The sequence below is a fragment of the Entelurus aequoreus genome, linkage group LG03 (assembly GCF_033978785.1).
Source record: "Entelurus aequoreus isolate RoL-2023_Sb linkage group LG03, RoL_Eaeq_v1.1, whole genome shotgun sequence".
In the NCBI taxonomy this organism is placed as follows: Eukaryota; Metazoa; Chordata; class Actinopteri; order Syngnathiformes; family Syngnathidae; genus Entelurus; species Entelurus aequoreus.
Window position 1 is genome coordinate 93485217 of NC_084733.1, and position 21048 is coordinate 93506264.

The following is a 21048-nucleotide window of genomic DNA, read 5'->3' on the forward strand; positions in this document are numbered from 1 at the left end:
TTAGCAGGACAAAACGGCGCTCGCCAAATACTCGAATCAGCGAAGCATGTTTAATACAAACAGTGTGATTTATAACAATTAGGGAGGTTTGTGTCATGTTTGTCCTCATACAGAAACCATATTAAAACAAAAAATATATATTTTTTCCCCCCTCATCTTTTTCCATTTTTCATACATTTTTGAAAAAGCTTCAGAGAGCCACTAGGGCGGCGCTATGCGGCTCTAGGGCCGCGGGTTGCCAACCCCTGCCATAGTCCAACGTTCTGGATAATAACTCAACGATTAGGTCTGTCTTCGAATAAGGATTTTCATAGTCAAATTTGATTCATGACATTATTTTTTTTCAATGCTGCAATTAAAAAAAACAACAACAACTTTGAGACCTTCAGAAGGTCTCAGCAATAAGAATGGAAGCGAGGATTATGATGGAAATACAAGATATTTTGATGAGAAGAGACAAGGGAAAACTATGAGTCACTTTTAAATGAAAATGGTGTGTGTGTGTGTGTGTGTGTGTGTGTGTGTGTCTCCACAAAAAAGATTACAGGGAGGTCACGCAGCACCACACGGTTGCCTGGCAACACAGGGACAATAGTTGTCCATTTTAGGCAGGGGGCTGAACATGTGGTGTATCTTCTGTAGGCTTCCTAAAGCAGGTGAACATCCTTTTATGCTGGATCAAAGACACGTACTAGACAGATATATTAGAGACGTACTAGACCAGGGGTCACCAACCTTTTTGAAAGCAAGAGCTACTTCTTGGGTAGTGATTAATGCGAAGGGCTACCAGTTTGATACACACTTCAATAAATTGCCAGAAATAGCCAATTTGCTCAATTTACCTTTAACTCTATGTTATTATTAATAATTAATAGAGATGTCCGATAATATCGGCCTGCCGATATTATCGGCCGATATATGCGTTAAAATGTAATATCGGAAATTATCTGTATCAGTTTTTTTATTATCGGTATCGTTTTTTGTTTTTTTAAAATTAAATCCACATAAAAAACACAAGATACACTTACAATTAGTGCACCAACCCAAAAAACCTCCCTCCCCCATTTCTTTCTGTTATCAATATTCTGCTTCCTACATTATATATCAATATATATCAATACAGTCTGCAAGGGATACAGTCCGTAAGCACACATGATTGTGCGTGCTGCTGCTCCACTAATAGTACTAACCTTTAACACTTCATTTTACTCATTTTCATTCATTACTAGTTTCTATGTAACTGTTTTTATATTGTTGTACTTTCTTTTTTATTCAAGAAAATGTTTTTAATTTATTTATCTTATTTTACTAATTTTTTAAAAAAGTAGATAGTACTTTATTCTAAAAAAATTAGTAAAATAAGATAAATAAATTAAAAACATTTTCTTGAATAAAAAAGAAAGTTACCTTATCTTCACCATACCTGGTTGTCCAAATTAGGCATAATAATGTGTTAATTCCACGACTGCATATATCGGTTGATATCAGTATCGGTTGATATCGGTATCGGTAATTAAAGAGCTGGACAATATCGGCAAAAAGCCATTATCGGACATCCCTAATAATTAATGATATTTACACTTAATTGAACGGTTTAAAAGAGGAGAAAACACGAAAAAAATGACAATTAAATTTTGAAACATAGTTTATCTTCAATTTCGACTCTTTAAAATTCAAAATTCAACCGAAAAAAAGAAGAGAAAAACTAGCTAATTCGAATCTTTTTGAAAAAATAAAATAAAATTAAAAAAATAATTTATGGAACATAATTAGTAATTTTTCCTGATTAAGATTAATTTTAGAATGTTGATGACATATTTTAAATAGGTTAAAATCCAATCTGCACTTTATTAGAATATATAACAAATTGGAACAAGCTATATTTCTAACAAAGACAAATCATTATTTCTTCTAGATTTTCCAGAACAACAATTTTAAAAGAAATTCAAAAGACTTTAAATAATATTTAAATTTGATTCTACAGATTTTCTAGATTTGCCAGAATAATTTTTTTTAAATTTTAATCATAATACGTTTGAAGAAATATTTCACAAATATTCTTCGTCGAAAAAACCGAAGCTAAAATTAAGAATTAAATTAAAATGTATTTATTATTCTTTACAATAAAAAATAAATTTACTTGAACATTGATTTAAATTGTCAGGAAAGAAGAGGAAGGAATTTAAAAGTTAAAAAGGTATATGTGTTTAAAAATCCTAAAATCATTTTTAAGGTTGTATTTTTTTCTCTAAAATTGTCTTTCTAAAAGTTATAAGAAGCAAAGTAAAAAAAAAAAAGAATTTATTTAAACAAGTGAAGACCAAGTCTTTAAAATATTTTCTTGGATTTTCAAATTCTATTTGAGTTTTGTCTCTCTTAGAATTAAAAATGTCGAGCAAAGCGAGACCAGCTTGCTAGTAAATAAATAAAATTTAAAAAATAGAGGCAGCTCACTGGTAAGTGCTGCTATTTGAGCTATTTTTAGAACAGGCCAGCACAGCTTTATAAGTCGCAGGGTTCAAAGCGTAGGAAAAAAGTAGTTTACGGTCATCAGTCAGCTTTACACTCGCTTTACGCAATGTAGATGGATTCCATTGCGTCGTACGCTAGATTACAGTACTCACCGCTAGCCAGGAGGATCCTCCTAACATCATCGCTATATAAAACGAGACCACTAGGTGGAAAAACTTTGTCGCATCCTGGGTCATGTTAGTTAGAACTGGGTTTAATTTCATGTGCTGAAACCGCAGGCAGGTGTTGTTCTGCAAAAAAACCTGAGGTCAACTCCACGGTCATAGCGCAGATAGCAGCGGCTAGTAGCCGTGTTGTTAGCATTCCGCATGTTAAAGTCTGGCCAACGTCCTTGTTTTTCATGTCAAAGATGAAGGCCGTCAACACAGACGGCTGCTGATAACACAGCGCTGATAGCAGCCCTGCTACGTCTAGTTGTTGTCTGGTGATATCACTCGTGTCACAATGTGGAGGTGTGCTATCGATGAGGTGATATCGCTCATGTCACAATGTGGAGATGTGCTATTGATGAGGTGATATCACTCATGTCACGATGTGGAGATGTGCTATCGATGAGGTGATATCACTCATGTCACAATGTGGAGATGTGCTATCGATGAGGTGATATCACTCATGTCACAATGTGGAGATGTGTTATTGATGAGGTGATATCACTCATGTCACAATGTGGAGATGTGCTATCGATGAGGTGATATCACTCACGTCACAATGTGGAGATACTAATATACTCACCTACGTATCGAGTATAAATGATTGTTTCTTTTGGAATGCAGGTGCACTTTGTCATAGCTGGATCAAGACTATTTTGTAGTCATGCTAATCTTTGTGTTGCTAAGATGCTTAGAGGATATTTTCTCAGTGTTTGATAATTACTTGCTTAATCTTCCACAAAATGTGCCCGTTATAAATCACACAGGAGTGGGAAATCCACAATTGTTTTGCAGTATTTGCAAAATTCTCCCAAAAAAAAAGTTGTAAAGCTAAATCTGGTATTTTGTGTTAGCGCCACACAGGGCTCGGATTTAAGCCCTCGTCATTTGCCGTCATGCCCTAAAAAAATTGACCAGCATCGGTGGCACAAACATGCCGTGACCGGGATGTAACAATAAACGGTATAATGATAATTTGCGATAAAATTCCAGACGTCTAATTTTGTAATTACAGAAGAACCGTCATTAATTAAAGCATTTTAAGCAACACGAAGTCAGACGCATGCGCACTAGCGTCGTTTGGCTTGATAATCATGGCGGACTAACTACACAGACTTTGCTAAGAAGATTTCCCCTCGGAGTAAACGGAGCCAAGCGCTTGGTACATTAAAGTTAAAGTTAAAGTAGCAATGATTGTCACACACACACTAGGTGTGGTGAAATTTGTCCTCTGCATTTGACCCATCCCCTTGATCACCCCCTGGGAGGTGAGGGGAGCAGTGGGCAGCAGCGTAGCCGCGCCCGGGAACCATTTTTGGTGATTTAACCCCCAATTCCAACCCTTGATGCTGAGCGCCAAGCAGGGAGGTAATGGCTCCCATTTGTATAGTCTTTGGTATGACCCGGCCGGGATTTGAACTCACAACCTACCCATCTCAGGGCGGACACATCCGTCATTTTGCCTCGGTTCTCGCCGTGCGTTTAATATCAATTAATCAATCAATCAATGTTTATTTATATAGCCCTAAATCACAAGCGTCTCAAAGGGCTGCACAAGCCACAACGACATCCTCGGTACAGAGCCCACATACGGGCAAGGAAAAACTCACCCCCAGTGGGACGTCGATGTGAATGACTATGAGAAACCTTGGAGAGGACCGCATATGTAATAGCGTATTACTGTGTTTTAGATGGAGACAGGTGTGGACAATATTGGAGACACTTGTCCCCACACTAAAAGTACACAGAAAACTATTTGAAGTTGCTTTTATTTTCTCAATACTTTGTTTTTCAGCTGCTGTGACTGACAGTTAATGAGGTGAGGAAACATGAACGTTGTCATAACTTGTTTATAAAGTATTTACTTTGTTTATTGGGATGTTCACTCCTCTCTTATTTAACTGCAAACTGTATCAGTGTTCCAAATAACATCAATACTAGCTCAGATGTTTTGTCATCTCATCGGCAGGCTGTGGAGATTGCGTATTCGATGTGAGAGGTGTCACTCTTTATTTTTGTTGGCCAAACTGAACCACTAGGAGGGTTGGAGAAGAACAAAGCTTGTTTATTGGACTTTATCTTCATTAGCCAAACTGCTTTGTGTTTTATGATGAAATCAAAAAGTAAACGCCATGTTTTTTTGTACATTACTTGTGTTTTATTCATGTCACAAAGGTATTACTTCAAAAACTATTCCTGTGACACATCATTTTGTTATTGTGTATAGTTCATTCCTATATGACATATTTCTGCTCAAACTCTTAATGGATCTGTCCCGATAAAGCATCTAAATGTACATTAAAAAACCTCCCTCTATCAAAATGTAAAAATAGAGATAAAGGCATCATGTAATGACAAAAAGCTGACAAGTTGATATTATTAAAGAATAAATAAATATTTGTCTATAAATATATGGATAACGTTTATTTGTAGTCTTTTTATTAGACATTACAAATGACATGATGGTATTACGTGCACACCCCAACACTGCTTTACCTAACAATCACTAATCAGGATTTCAATATTGATAACAATTAGGGATGTCCGATAATGGCTTTTTGCCGATATCCGATATTCCGATATTGTCCAACTCTTTAATTACCGATACCGATATCAACCGATATATGCAGTCGTGGAATTAACACATTATTATGCCTAATTTGGACAACCAGGTATGGTGAAGATAAGGTACTTTTTTTTTTTTAATAATAAAATAAGATAAATAAATTAAAAACATTTTCTTGAATAAAAAAGAAAGTAAAACAATATAAAAACAGTTACGTAGAAACTAGTAATGAATGAAAATGAGTAAAATGAAGTGTTAAAGGTTAGTACTATTAGTGGAGCAGCAGCACGCACAATCATGTGTGCTTACGGACTGTATCCCTTGCAGACTGTATTGATATATAATGTAGGAACCAGAATATTGATAACAGAAAGAAATGGGGGGAGGGAGGTTTTTTGGGTTGGTGCACTAATTGTAAGTGTATCTTGTGTTTTTTATGTAGATTTAATTTAAAAATATATATATAATAATTAAAAAAACCGATACAGATAATAAAAAAACCGATACCGATAATTTCCGATATTACATTTTAACGCAGTTATCGGCCGATAATATCGGCAGGCCGATATTATCGGACATCCCTAATAACAATAATCTTATTTATTACTTTGGTCATAATTGGCAGCCCTCGATATCATACATAATAATAATGGATTAGATTTATATAGCGCTTTTCTAGACACTCAAAGCGCTTCACAGAGAAGTGAGAACCCATCATTCATATTTACAACTCATTCATTCATCATTCATTCTCCGGTGTGAGCGGCACCAGGGGCAAGGGTGAAGTGTCCTGCCCAAGGACACAACGGCAGCGATTTTGGATGGTAAGAGGCGGGGAGCGAACCTGCAACCCTCAGGTTTCTGGCACGGTTGCTCTACCCACTACGCCATACCGCCCCCTGAACATGAACACTATTTTTTATCTATATGGACAATAAGTGCAGTTACGTCTTATGGCCATCAGGTGCCATCTTTCAACATTCTTATATATCCTGCCTGGAAATAAAATAGTGTTTGCCGTGGTGCCCTAAAATATGAGCCCTCCTTTAAGGCAACACTTGCCTTGACCTTAAAAAGTTAAAATTTGTGGCCTGAGCACAAAAGGACACTTGTGATGGTTATGATGAAAACTGAAAATAAGTGTTATTTTAGTGTAGTTTTGTAAGGGCTTGACTTCTTTTTGTGCTTGCAAGACAATTCAAAATGGTTCTTTGAACACTGCCTTTCATATTGATTTTGTTATTAGGGTCCGCACAGGACCATTGTCAAAGGAATCCCAAAGGGAGTTCCTTTTGCAATGGGACGAAAGGAACCTATTGAAAATGTAAGGTTTTATTATTCTTTCTTTTTTCTTCCGCAGCTTTGCGCACTACTTTGACCCCCTTAACATGCTTCAAAACTCGCCAAATTTGACACACACATAAAAAAACGTGAACAAAACTCTTTAGTCAAAAAACCAAACCCCAAAACTCAAAATTGCGCTCTAGCGCCCCCTAGGAAGTAAACTGCCTCTAATTCCCACTAGGAAGGTCGTAGAGACATGAAACAAAAACCTGTATGTATGTACTTTTCATAATTTAACATCCTCGGGCAAAAATCAACAGGAAGTTGGCAAATCCCCCTTCAAGACAAAAATTTACAAAAAAAACACTCATTTTTGCCTCTTTGAGCTGTAATTTGACCCCCTTAAAATACTTCAAAACTCAAACTTTTCACACACATCAGGACTGGTGGAAATTGCGATCTAATGAAAAAACCGAACCCCAAAACTCAAAATTGCGCTCTAGCGCAATTTTTTTATAGAACAGAGACAAAACTGCTCCTCAGAGGAAAACACAGACAAAACTGCTTGTAACTTCCGGTAGGAACGTCTTAGAGACATGAAACAAATACCTCTATGTAGGTCTCACCTAGACCTACATTTCATAGATTGACATCCTTCAGCAAAAATCAACAGGAAGTTTGCAATCCCTCCTTCAAAACTAAATTTTTGTTAAAAGCGGTCACCAAACATCAAACATTATCTCCTGAGCGCGTTTGTCGTTTCGGCTTCAAACTACTACAGGAGAGAGATTGAACCCTTCTGATTAAAAGTTGACGAAAGCGTTTTGAAAAGTGCTACGGTTTTGATTTTACGAGCCTTCAAAGACCCGCTGCGCTGATGCTGCGCCGCTGCCGCAGCACCTAGGGAAAAAACACAGACAACACTTCCTCTAACTCCCAGTACAAATATCGTAGAGACATGAAACAAAAACTTCTATGTAGGTCTGACTTACAGCTACATTTCATACACTGACATCTTTCAGCAAAAATCAACAGGAAGTTGGCAATCACCCCTTCAAAACACAAGTTTCATAAAAACACTCATTTTTGCCTCTTTGAGCTGTATTTTGACCCCCTTAAAATACTTCAAAACTCAAACTTTTCACACACATCAGGACTGGTGGAAATTGCGATCTAATGAAAAAACCGAACCCCAAAACTCAAAATTCTGCTCTAGCGCAATTTTTTAATAGAACAGAGACAAAACTGCTCCTCAGAGGAAAACACAGACAAAACTGCTTGTAACTTCCGGTAGGAACGTCTTAGAGACATGAAACAAAAACCTCTATGTAGGTCTCACCTAGACCTACATTTCATAGATTGACATCCTTCAGCAAAAATCAACAGGAAGTTTGCAATCCCTCCTTCAAAACTAAATTTTTGTTAAAAGCGGTCACCAAACATCAAACATTATCTCCTGAGCGCGTTTGTCGTTTCGGCTTCAAACTACTACAGGAGAGAGATTGAACCCTTCTGATTAAAAGTTGACGAAAGCGTTTTGAAAAGTGCTACGGTTTTTATTTTACGAGCCTTCAAAGACCCGCTGCGCTGATGCTGCGCCGCTGCCGCAGCACCTAGGAAAAAAACACAGACAACAACTTCCTCTAACTCCCAGTACAAATATCGTAGAGACATGAAACAAAAACTTCTATGTAGGTCTGACTTACAGCTACATTTCATACACTGACATCTTTCAGCAAAAATCAACAGGAAGTTGGCAATCACCCCTTCAAAACACAAGTTTCATAAAAACACTCATTTTTGCCTCTTTGAGCTGTAATTTGACCCCCTTAAAATACTTCAAAACTCACCAAACTTTTTACACACATCAGGACTGGCGGAAATTGCGATCTAATAAAAAAAAACGAACCCCAAAACTCTAAATTGCGCTCTAGCGCCCCCTAGGAATAAAACACAGACAAAACTGTTCCTCGGAGGAAAACACAGACAAAACTGCTTGTAACTTCCGGTAGGAACGTCTTAGAGACATGAAACAAAAACCTCTATGTAGGTCTCACTTAGACCTACATTTCATAGATTGACATCCTTCAGCAACTAGCACCTGCCAAATATGCGGACCCGACCAACGCTGCTTGCAACTTTAATTATTTCTGTATTCTACGGAAAAGATTAGTTAAAGTTAGCGCACATTTATCTTGTGATAAATGTGCTTACTTCCTTGTGATTAGTCTGTTTACACATGATTGCTCATGTGTAAACAGACAGAAAGAGATTACAGGGGGTCATAAACGCGGCCCAGAGGATCACTGCATGTCCTCTTACATGTCTAGAGGAGCTGTATAAGAGACACTGCAACAGGAGAGCAAACAGCATCCTCAGGGACTCATCCCACCCAGGTCACCACTGGCTTGAACTCTTGCCCTCAGGGCGGCGCTATAAGACCATCAAAGAAAAACATCCTAGAGCTGTTATTGCCCTAAACTCTGCACTTACCTGAACACGCACCACTTTATTACTCGCTTACCTCTGATAGAGATCTGCTGTGCAATATGTTTTTACATTTTTAAATTGTTTTGTTATTGTTGTTGTCTTAAGACTATTTTATGTAGGTTTGTTTGGAAAGCACCGAGCTGGATTGCGGTCCAATTTCGTTGTTTCCCTACGATGACAATAAAGGTATTCTGATTCTGATTCACGCAATTTATGTTGACCACACCTATTCCTTACCGGAGTTACCTGCCTTATGTCGTGCATGTGTGGAGGACTTGACAATAAAGAGTATTTGGAGTCTTTAAAAAGTTGATCAGATGAGGAGACTCGGACTGGTGTGCTTTCACTTGGAAATACATCACCACGGGACTTTAGATAATATTGTTACCACGTTTTAGTAAGTCAAACATTATTCAAATGTTCTTGTATGACTTTAACAGTAAAATTGCATTTTTGTCCAAATATATGGGTTTTCTTTAGGGTTGAACGGTATACCGGTACTAGTGCCGGTATTTATTTATTATTTATTATTTAAAGTGCACTACGCATAATAAACGTAACATTATTAATATTGCTACTACGGATACTTTCAACAAAAACTCCTCAAAACAGCCCACTACCTATAATATGGGCTTTTTAAACATAAGGTCATTGTCTTCCAAAACGTTATTAGTTAATGAAGTCATTAGAGACAACCATCTTGATGTCGTTGGTCTAGCCGAGACCTGGCTCAAACCAGACAAATTTTTTGCGCTGGGTGAGGCGTCTCCTCCTGGCTATACGGGAACGCATATTGCCCGTCCCATTAAAAGGGGTGGGGGTGTTGCACTAATATACAACAAAAACTTTAGCCTTACCTCGGACCTAAATAATAAATATAACTCGTTTGAGGTGCTTACTGTGAGGTTTGTCACACCGCTGCCTCTACACCTGGCTGTCATCTACCGCCCCCCAGAGCCCTATTCGGACTTTATCAATGAATTTCCAGAGTTCGTTGCTGATCTAGTGACGCACGCCGACAATATAATCATAATGGGAGACTTTAACATCCATATGAATACCCCATCGGACCCTCCATGCGTGGCGCTCCAGACTATAATTGATAGCTGTGGTCTTATACAAATAATAAATGAACCCACGCATCGCAACGGTAATACGATAGATCTAGTGCTCGTCAGGGGTGTAAAGTTACGATACTCCCGTACACTAAAGTAATGTCCGATCATTACCTTATAAAATTCGAAGTTCTGACTCATTGTCAACAAACTAATAATAATAATAATAACTACTATAGCAGCCACAACATTAATGCTGCCACAACGACGACTCTTACTGACCTACTGCCTTCGGTAATGGCACCATTCCCAAATTATGTGGGCTCTATTGATAACCTCACTAACAACTTTAACGACGCCCTGCGCGACACCATTGATAGTGTAGCACCGCTAAAGCTAAAAAAGGGCCCCTAAAAGGCGTACCCCATGGTTTACAGAAGAGATTGATTGATTGATTGATTGAATGCAGGATTTACTTTTTGACCCCACAGTGCAGATACAAGAAGTCCACAGAACATCAAGATATTAAAGAACACAAAGAACACAAAGAGCATAAAAACATCCAAGGAGCACAGAGCTGATGCAACCAGCTACAAAATAAAAAATTACATTTATTGCAAAATCTGTTTGTTCGATTGATCGAGCAATCGGATAAACCCATTTTATAAAAATAGGGAAATGGGAAAATAGTGGCAATAAACATATTTTTGTTTGCCACAACCTTCATTTGTTTTCTAATAAATGCACGTCAACAGTATTCAAATTGCACTTGTAACATGTGATTATGAATAAAAATGTAATTAAAAAAACCCAGCAGCTGTTCGCCATCACACAGATCACGCCCCCGCTCTCATGTACGCTCATGTACGTGCATTTTAAGTTCCAAGCACTTCGTGTGGTCTGGATTTGATACATTTTTATTAGTTACACTCAAACGATTAAACAAAGCATCAGATTATATAAGTCACTTCTTTTTTTTTTTATCGTTGCACACGCACTTTCTATCTTTACATGAATGCTAACACAAGTCTTTTTAGCACACGGGACTCACTGCTGTTTGACTCTCTGTGACACAAACTGCCAATTATTAAACCCCAAGTTGAACCCTGGCCCAAAAACAACTCTCTGAACTGTCAGTCATGGTCATCACTACAAAGTTGACAAGGCGTCGTCGTAAACAAAGAACCAAAGCTCACAACTATCTACTCCTTCCCCATGTCTTCAGAAGCTGTTTGTGACCACAGACACTGAATATGAATTTATAAATGCAGATATGTTAACTACATGTGAATAATGCTGTATAATAGACTGTACTTATGTTATTCACATGTGAATAATGCTGTATAATAGACTGTATTTATATTATTCACATGTGAATAATGCTGTATAATAGACTGTATTTATGTTATTCACATGTGAATAATGCTGTATAATAGACTATTTATATGTGAATAATGCTGTATAATACTGTATTTATATTATTCACATGTGAATAATGCTGTATAATAGACTGTATTTGTATCATTCACATGTGAATAATGCTGTATAATAGAATGTATTTATGTTATTCACATGTGAATAATGCTGTATAATAGACTATTTATATGTGAATAATGCTGTATAATAGACTGTATTTATGTTATTCACATGTGAATAATGCTGTATAATAGACTGTATTTATATTATTCACATGTGAATAATGCTGTATAATAGACTGTATTTATATTATTCACATGTGAATAATGCTGTATAATAGACTATTTATATTATTCACATGTGAATAATGTTGTATAATAGACTATATTTATATTATTCACATGTGAATAATGCTGTATAATAGACTGTATTTATATTATTCACATGTGAATAATGCTGTATAATAGACTGTATTTATGTTATTCACATGTGAATAATGCTGTATAATAGACTGTATTTATATTATTCACATGTGAATAATGCTGTATAATAGACTATATTTATATTATTCACATGTGAATAATGCTGTATAATAGACTGTATTTATATTATTCACATGTGAATAATGCTGTATAATAGACTGTATTTATGTTATTCACATGTGAATAATGCTGTATAATAGACTATATGTGAATAATGCTGTATAATCGACTGTATTTATATTATTCACATGTGAATAATGCTGTATAATAGACTGTATTTATGTTATTCACATGTGAATAATACCGTATAATAGACTATTTATATGTGAATAATGCTGTATAATAGACTGTATTTATATTATTCACATGTGAATAATTCTGTATAATAGACTGTATTTATGTTATTCACATGTGAATAATGCCGTATAATAGACTGTATTTATGTTATTCACATGTGAATAATGCTGTATAATAGACTGTATTTATGCTATTCACATGTGAATAATGCTGTATAATAGACTGTATTTATATTATTCACATGTGAATAATGCCGTATAATAGACTGTATTTATGTTATTCACATGTGAATAATGCTGTATAATAGACTGTATTTATGTTATTCACATGTGAATAATGCTGTATAATAGACTGTATTTATATTATTCACATGTGAATAATGCTGTATAATAGACTGTATTTATATTATTCACATGTGAATAATGCTGTATAATACTGTATTTATATTATTCACATGTGAATAATGCTGTATAATAGACTGTATTTATGTTATTCACATGTGAATAATGCTGTATAATAGACTGTATTTATGTTATTCACATGTGAATAATGCTGTATAATAGACTGTATTTATGTTATTCACATGTGAATAATGCAGTATAATAGACTGTATTTATATTATTCACATGTGAATAATGCTGTATAATAGACTGTATTTATATTATTCACATGTGAATAATGCTGTATAATAGACTGTATTTATATTATTCACATATAAAAAAATATCTAAGTGTTTATTGTCTATTGTGAGCTAACTGTGGTGCTGACTTTCCCCCAGGGATCAATAAAGTACTTTCTATTGTATACCTCCAGAGAACATGGTGTATCTGTGAAAGGACCAGACCTGTGGAAATGCTGCGAAAAGGAACTGAGGATGTGCAGTTCCTCAGTTAAAACAACGTTTAAAAATAAGACTATAAACAAGTACAGAGATGTGTTGTGAGTACTAATAAGTATATGTGTATATATATATATATTGGTAAATGCATGTAAACAAGGCATGTGATCTAGTACTATGATTTTGACAGAGTCATTTCTTATCTCAAGATAGATTTCTTGTTTTTTTTTCTCTCTATTTGACACATACAAAGTGAAAGTGGGAAGGGGTAGGCATAACAAGCTTTCAGCTTCAGCCTATACCTTTTTGCTCAGGAAACGTAAACCCATACTTTCATTTATTTATCCGCTCTGCACGTGAAGTGCAGCGTTTACACGAACCGATGACCCACTTGAAAAAAATACAACATTGAATAGGAGGAGAATAATGTCACGCTGTCTGTGATGACTTCTGCCGAGACGAGACAGCCTTGGATATCAACATGTTTGCTTATGCTCGCACGAGCTTTCACCAGCGGATGATTGTACATATCAGCACACGGGTCAGCATGCTTCTCCTCAGCACGATAAACACTTTCACCTCCTAATGCCGTTAAGTCGTGGTAAAAGCATCCCCTGATTACTGCATATCTCCACAACATATTCAGACTGAGACTACCTGTATCGATCCACAGGGGAAATTGTTCCACACAGTCGCTCAGTTACAAAGGATGGAAAGGATAATGCAGGTATAAAGTAGACTAAAAATGTACCATAGTAGCAATATAAAATATGACATGTAATATTTACATATTATATATACAGTCTATAACAGGGGACACCAACCTTTTTGAAAGCAAGAGCTACTTCTTGGGTAGTGATTAATGCAAAGGGCTACCAGTTTGATACACACTTCAATAAATTGCCAGAAATAGCCAATTTGCTCAATTTACCTTTAACTCTATGTTATTATTAATAATTAATGATATTTACACTTAATTGAACGGTTTAAAAGAGGAGAAAACACACAAAAAATGACAATTACATTTTGAAATATAGTCTATCTTCAATTTCGACTCTTTAAAATTCAAAATTCAACCGAAAAAAAGAAGACAAAAACTAGCTAATTCGAATCTTTTTGAAAAAATTAAAAAAAATAATTTATGGAACTTAATTAGTAATTTTTCCTGATTAAGATTAATTTTAGAATTTTGATTACATGTTTTGAATAAGTTAAAATCCAATCTGCACTTTGTTAGAATATATAACAAATTGGACCAAGCTATATTTCTAACATAGACAAATCATTATTTCTTCTAGATTTTCCAGAACAAAATTTTTTCAAAGAAATTTAAAAGACTTTGAAATAAGATTTAAATTTGATTCTACAGATTTTCTAGATTTGCCAGAATATATTTTTTTTAATTTTAATCATAATAAGTTAGAAGAAATATTTTACAAATATTCTTTGTCGAAAAAACAGAAGCTAAAATGAAGAATTAAATTAAAATGTATTTATTATTCTTTACAATAAAAAATAAATTGACTTGAACATTGATTTAAATTGTCAGGAAAGAAGAGGAAGGAATTTAAAAGGTAAAAAGTATATGTGTTTAAAAATCCTAAAATCATTTTTAAGGTTGTATTTTTTCTCTAAAATTGTCTTTCTGAAAGTTATAAGAAGCAAAGTAAAAAAAATAATGAATTTATTTAAACAAGTGAAGACCAAGTCTTTAAAATATTTTCTTGGATTTTCAAATTCTATTTGAGTTTTGTCTCTCTTAGAAATAAAAATGTCGAGCAAAGTGAGACCAGCTTGCTAGTAAATAAATAAAATTTAAAAAATAGAGGCAGCTCACTGGTAAGTGCTGCTATTTGAGCTATTTTTAGAACAGGCCAGCGGGCTACTCATCTGGTCCTTACGGGCTACCTGGTGCCCGCGGGCACCACGTTGGTGACCCCTGGTCTATAATATATACTGATAGGTTATATTATAGTATTATATAATATATACAATATATAACAATGAGCATGTACAATATTACAGTGTATGTAACAGCTGCAGCATAAAATAGAGAGTAGATCCATCAGAAAATATACATTGTAAACAAAGAGGTAGCAAACTTCGAAGCATATTCAGACGGCAATACTTCCATACACTCATGAATGTAAGTATTTAGTAATGCAAGCCATATTCAGTTGAATATGCTACAAAGACAACATATTTCATGTTCAAACTCATAAAAATGTTTCTTTGCAAATAATCATTAACTTTAGAATTTGATGGCAGCAACACGTGACAAAGAAGTTGGGAAAGGTGGCAATAAATACTGATAAAGTTGAGGAATGCTCATCAAACACTTATTTGGAACATACCACAGGTGTGCAGGCTAATTGGGAACAGGTGGGTGCCATGATTGGGTATAAAAGTAGATTCCGTGAAATGCTCAGTCATTCACAAACAAGGACGGGGGCGAGGGTCACCACTTTGTCAACAAATGCCTGAGCAAATTGTTGAACAGTTTAAGAACAACCTTTCTCAAGCAGCTATTGCAAGGAATTTAGGGATTTCACCATCTACGCTCTGTAATATCATCAAAGAGAATGTGGAGAAATCACTGCACGTAAGCAGCTAAGCCCGTGACCTTCCCTCCCTCAGGCTGTACTGCATCAACAAGTGTGTGTAAAGGATATCACCACATGGGCTCAGGAACACTTCAGAAAACCACTGTCAGTAACTACAGTTGGTCGCTACATCTGTAAGTGCAAGTTAAAACTCTACTATGCAAGGCGAAAACCGTTTATCAACAACACCCAGAAACGCCGTCGGCTTCGCCGGGCCTGAGCTCATCTAAGATGGACTGATACAAAGTGGAAAAGTGTTCTGTGGTCTGACGAGTCCACGTTTCAAATTGTTTTTGGAAACTGTGGACCAAAGAGGAAAAGAACCATCCGGATTGTTCTAGGCGCAAAGTGTAAAAGGCAGCATGTGTGATGGTATGGGGGTGTATTAGTGGCCAAGACATGGGTAACTTACACATCTGTGAAGGCACCATTAATGCTGAAAGGTACATACAGCTTTTGGAGCAACATATGTTGTTACCATGGACGCCCCTGCTTATTTCAGCAAGACGATGCCAAGCCACGTGTTACATCAACGTGGCTTCATAGTTTGAACATGAAATATGTTGTCTTTGTAGCATATTCAACTGAATATGGCTTGAAAAGGATTTGCAAATTGTATTCCGTTTATATTTACATCTAACACCATTTCCCAACTCATATGGAAACGGGGTTTGTATAATTAGCCTAAAGCAGGGGTGGGCAATTAATTTTTACCGGGGGCCGCATGAGCAACCCGAGCACTGCTGGAGGGCCACATCGACAATATTTCAATTAAATGTTGCTCAATATTATTTTTGATGTATACCGTAAGATAAATAATAATAATAATAATAATAATAATAATAATAATAATTAATAATAATAGTAATACTTCAACATAGTGTGTGTAACAGCATTCCATGACTAATATAAATAAATTAACATTAATAATAAATGACAGTAAAATAAGCACACGTATGACTGAGGAGTCATAGTGTAACTTTGTGTGGTGTTTGAGTTGTCCGACTTTTTGTGTGGCCATAAACGCACCAGTGGTTTAGTGGTATGCGTGTTGGTGACAGATGACTAGTTGCTTTTGGCCTGGTTTGTACGGCAGAAAATTACTAGTTTTTCCAGATAGAAGTGTGAAAACTCATGTTTTTGGTGTGGTTATGTCCGAATATAAACAGTTTTGCTCAATAAAGTGATGGATATAATTCCTGTCCTCGAAGCATCTCGATAGACGTTACAATAATTGAACGGTGTTCAATTGAACGGTGTTGACGAACACCGTTAGGGCCGCTTGTTGTCACTGTCACTCAAAGTTGCATTGCAAAATGACACAGAATAAATATGTTTATTTTGTTTAGAATTCAGATGGGATTTGATTTGGTGCGCGGCATATATTTGCTGCGCGCAGCGGACGCTTGAGCAGTGCGCAATTGCGCAGGCGCGCACCTTAGAGGGAACGTTGCTTGGCAGTCCATGTCTTGTTGAAAACACGCCGTTCCTCATTGACTTTTCTCTTTTTAGCGTCTCGGGTGTAAACCGCGCGTCACTTGTCCCTGCATGTGCACCTTCACTCGCAGGTTACACACGCCCATAAATAATACTTTTCAAAATAAAAGCAGCACAGTTGTATTGCGCGCACGACACAGATGTTTTTTCAACTTTATTTTGTAATTTGTGACTGCAGCTGTTCACATTCACTCACAATCACGCACGCGAGCATACGTCCACACGGAAGTAATACAAATAACTAGGGATGTCCGATAATGGCTTTTTGCCGATATCCGATATTGTCCAACTATTTAATTACCGATACCGATATCAACCGATATATGCAGTCGTGGAATTAACACATTATTATGCCTAATTTGGACAACCAGGTATGGTGAAGATAAGGTACTTTTTTTTAAAAATTGTAAAATAAGATAAATAAATTAAAAACATTTTCTTGAATAAAAAAGAAAGAAAAACAATATAAAAACAGTTACATAGAGACTAGTAATGAATGAAAATGAGTAAAATTAACTGTTAAAGGTTAGTACTATTAGTGGAGCAGCAGCACGCACAATCATGTGTGCTTACGGACTGTATCCCTTGCAGACTGTATTGATATATATCAGGGGTCACCAACCTTTTTGAAAGCAAGAGCTACTTCTTGGGTAGTGATTAATGCGAAGGGCTACCAGTTTGATACACACTTAAATAAATTGCAAAAAATAGCCAATTTGCTCAATTTACCTTTAACTCTATGTTATTATTAATAATTAATGATATTTACACTTAATTGAACGGTTTAAAAGAGGAGAAAACATGGAAAAAAATGACAATTAAATTTTGAAACATAGTTTATCTTCAATTTCGACTCTTTGAAATTCAAAATTCAACCGAAAAAAAGAAGACAAAAACTAGCTAATTTGAATCTTTTTGAAAAAATTAAAAAAAGAATTTATGGAACATCATTAGTAATTTTTCCTGATTAAGAATAATTTTAGAATTTTGATGACATGTTTTAAATAGGTTAAAATCCAATCTACACTTTGTTAGAATATATAACAAATTGGACCAAGCTATATTTCTAACAAAGACAAATCATTAATTCTTCTAGATTTTCCAGAACAAAAATGTTAAAAGAAATTCAAAAGACTTTGAAATAAGATTTAAATTTGATTCTACAGATTTTCTAGATTTGCCAGATTTTTTTTTTTTTTAAATTTTAATCATAATAAGTTTGAAGAAATATTTCACAAATATTCTTTGTCGAAAAAAACAGAAGCTAAAATGAAGAATTAAATTAAAATGTATTTATTATTCTTTACAATAAAAAAAATAAATTGACTTGAACATTGATTTAAATTGTCAGGAAAGAAGAGGAAGGAATCTAAAAGGTAAAAAGGTATATGTGTTTAAAAATCCTAAAATCATTTTTAAGGTTGTATTTTTTCTCTAAAATTGTCTTTCTGAAAGTTATAAGAAGCAAAGTAAAAAAAATAATGAATTTATTTAAACAAGTGAAGACCAAGTCTTTCAAATATTTTCTTGGATTTTCAAATTCTATTTGAGTTTTGTCTCTCTTAGAATTAAAAATGTCGGGCAAAGCGAGACCAGCTTGCTAGTAAATAAATACAATTTAAAAAATAGAAGCAGCTCACTGGTAAGTGCTGCTATTTGAGCTATTTTTAGAACAGGCCAGCGGGCTACTCATCTGGTCCCGCGGGCACCACGTTGGTGACCCCTGGTCTATATTGATGTATAATGTAGGAAGCAGAATATTGATAACAGAAAGAAATGGGGGAGGGAGGTTTTTTGGGTTGGTGCACTAATTGTAAGTGTATCTTGTGTTTTTTATGTTGATTTGATTAAAAAAAACAAAAAAAAGCACAAAAAAAACGATACAGATAATAAAAAAAACGATACCGATCATTTCCGATATTACATTTTAACGCATCCCTAATTAAAATCCAAGCATTTTCAACATCCGTAAGAACCCTGTTCATGTAAATTCAATTTGATGATGCAATATTTATTTATAATCATTTTCCTGTATTTCCTGGTGCCGCCCACCATTTTATCGCATACTATTACTGTATTGGTAAATCATTGTAACCACGTGATCACACACACGGTGTCTGCCATTCATTATAGCGACGTGCACGTGCTAACGGTCCCAAACGGCTACCGGTGTTTAAAAATGTGGAGATATTATTATATTATTATTATATTATTGAGAAATGCAACGTTAGCATTTTTTTATTTTTAATGAAATCCACCAATGACATCTGAGCGCAGCCACAACGTGCTCCTCTTGGACGTCGTGAAACATAAGAAGCCGCTCATCGCGACCATTTAGTCATGTTGTGAGGCCAGTAAACACAAATAGTTGATTTACCTGTCGTTGTTCCCCAAAACACGGCAAGCAGGTCGCAGGTGTTCGCCTGCTAGCCTCGTCGCGTCGTGCTACTGAACACGTGACAGCAACATTCGCCCACCCGGAAGTGCGACCGTTGACGGACCGCCCATTCTCCTTGACTAACACGTTGCGTTCGCTGACACTCCGTAAACCGGCGCTTCGCGTCGAATTGCGGCCACCGCCGAGGAATTTGCGCGCGAATACGGCGCGTAAATAGTTAGCTGTTCACGTGTATTATCATAACCACGTATTTCAATTTTTATTATGTTCGCATTTGGCTCACTACAGTTGTACTTTTCAATGTTCTTAATGTCTCCGAGGCACCAAAACGGACCGCCCGTTCTCCTCTGTTGTCCTCTGTGTTTTTTATACATTTTGATTTCTATTTACTGTTTTAATTGGTTTTTCCCTTTAAAATCGTTTTTAATCATATTTATTTGTATATTGGTTCTATATTTATTTATTTATTGTTTTTATTCAGTCATTGGTGGAGCTAAGTACGATATTTGATTATTGTTTTTAATATTTTTTTAATATTATTTTTAATATTATTTTTTATATTATTTTTAATTTTCTTGTGCAGCACTTTGGAAACATTTTTGTTGTTTAAATGTGCTATATAAATAAAGTGGATTGGATTGGATTTGACGAACACGTTGCGTTCGCTGACACTCCGTAAACCGGCGCTTCGCGTCGAATTGCGGCCACCGCCGAGGAATTTGCGCGCGAATACGGCGCGTAAATAGTTAGCTGGTCACCGTGTATTATCATAACTACGTATTTTAATTTTTATTATGTTTGCATTTGGCTCACTACAGTTGTACTTTTCAATGTTCTTAATGTCTCCGAGGCACCAAAACGGACCGCCCGTTCTCCTCTGTTGTCCTCTGTGATTTTTATACATTTTGATTTCTGTTTACTGTTTTAATTGGTTTTTCCCTTTAAAATCGTTTTTAATCATATTTATTTTTATATTGGTTCTATATTTATTTATTTATTGTTTTTATTCAGTCATTGGCGGAGCTAAGTAAAATATTCGATTAATGTTTTTAATATTGTTTTTAATATTATTTGTAATATTATTTGTAATATTATTTTTAATTTTCTTGTGCAGCACTTTGGAAATATTTTTGTTGTTTAAATGTGCTATATAAATAAAGTGGATTGGATTGGATTTGACGAACACGTTGCGTTCGCTGACACTCCGTAAACCGGCGCTTCGCGTCGAATTGCGGCCACCGCCGAGGAATTTGCGCGCGAATACGGCGCGTAAATAGTTAGCTTGTTCACCGTGTATTATCATAACTACGTATTTTAATTTTTATCATGTTCGCATTTGGCTCACTACAGTTGTACTTTTCAATGTTCTTAATGTCTCCGAGGCACCAAAACGGACCGCCCGTTCTCCTCTGTTGTCCTCTGTGATTTTTTTTATACATTT

The 21048-nt window shown here is 35.6% G+C and overlaps 1 protein-coding gene across 1 annotated transcript in view; it reads right to left on the bottom strand.

Moving 5' to 3' along the window:
* Positions 1 to 19719, bottom strand: part of slc5a6a (solute carrier family 5 member 6a) — a 62674-nt gene extending 42955 nt beyond the window's left edge. Inside the window, exon 1 of the mRNA XM_062043272.1 lies at positions 19587 to 19719. The gene's annotated coding sequence lies outside the window, so the exon portion shown is untranslated. The remainder of the gene's footprint in view (positions 1 to 19586) is intronic.
* Between the last annotated feature and the right edge of the window lie 1329 nt (positions 19720 to 21048).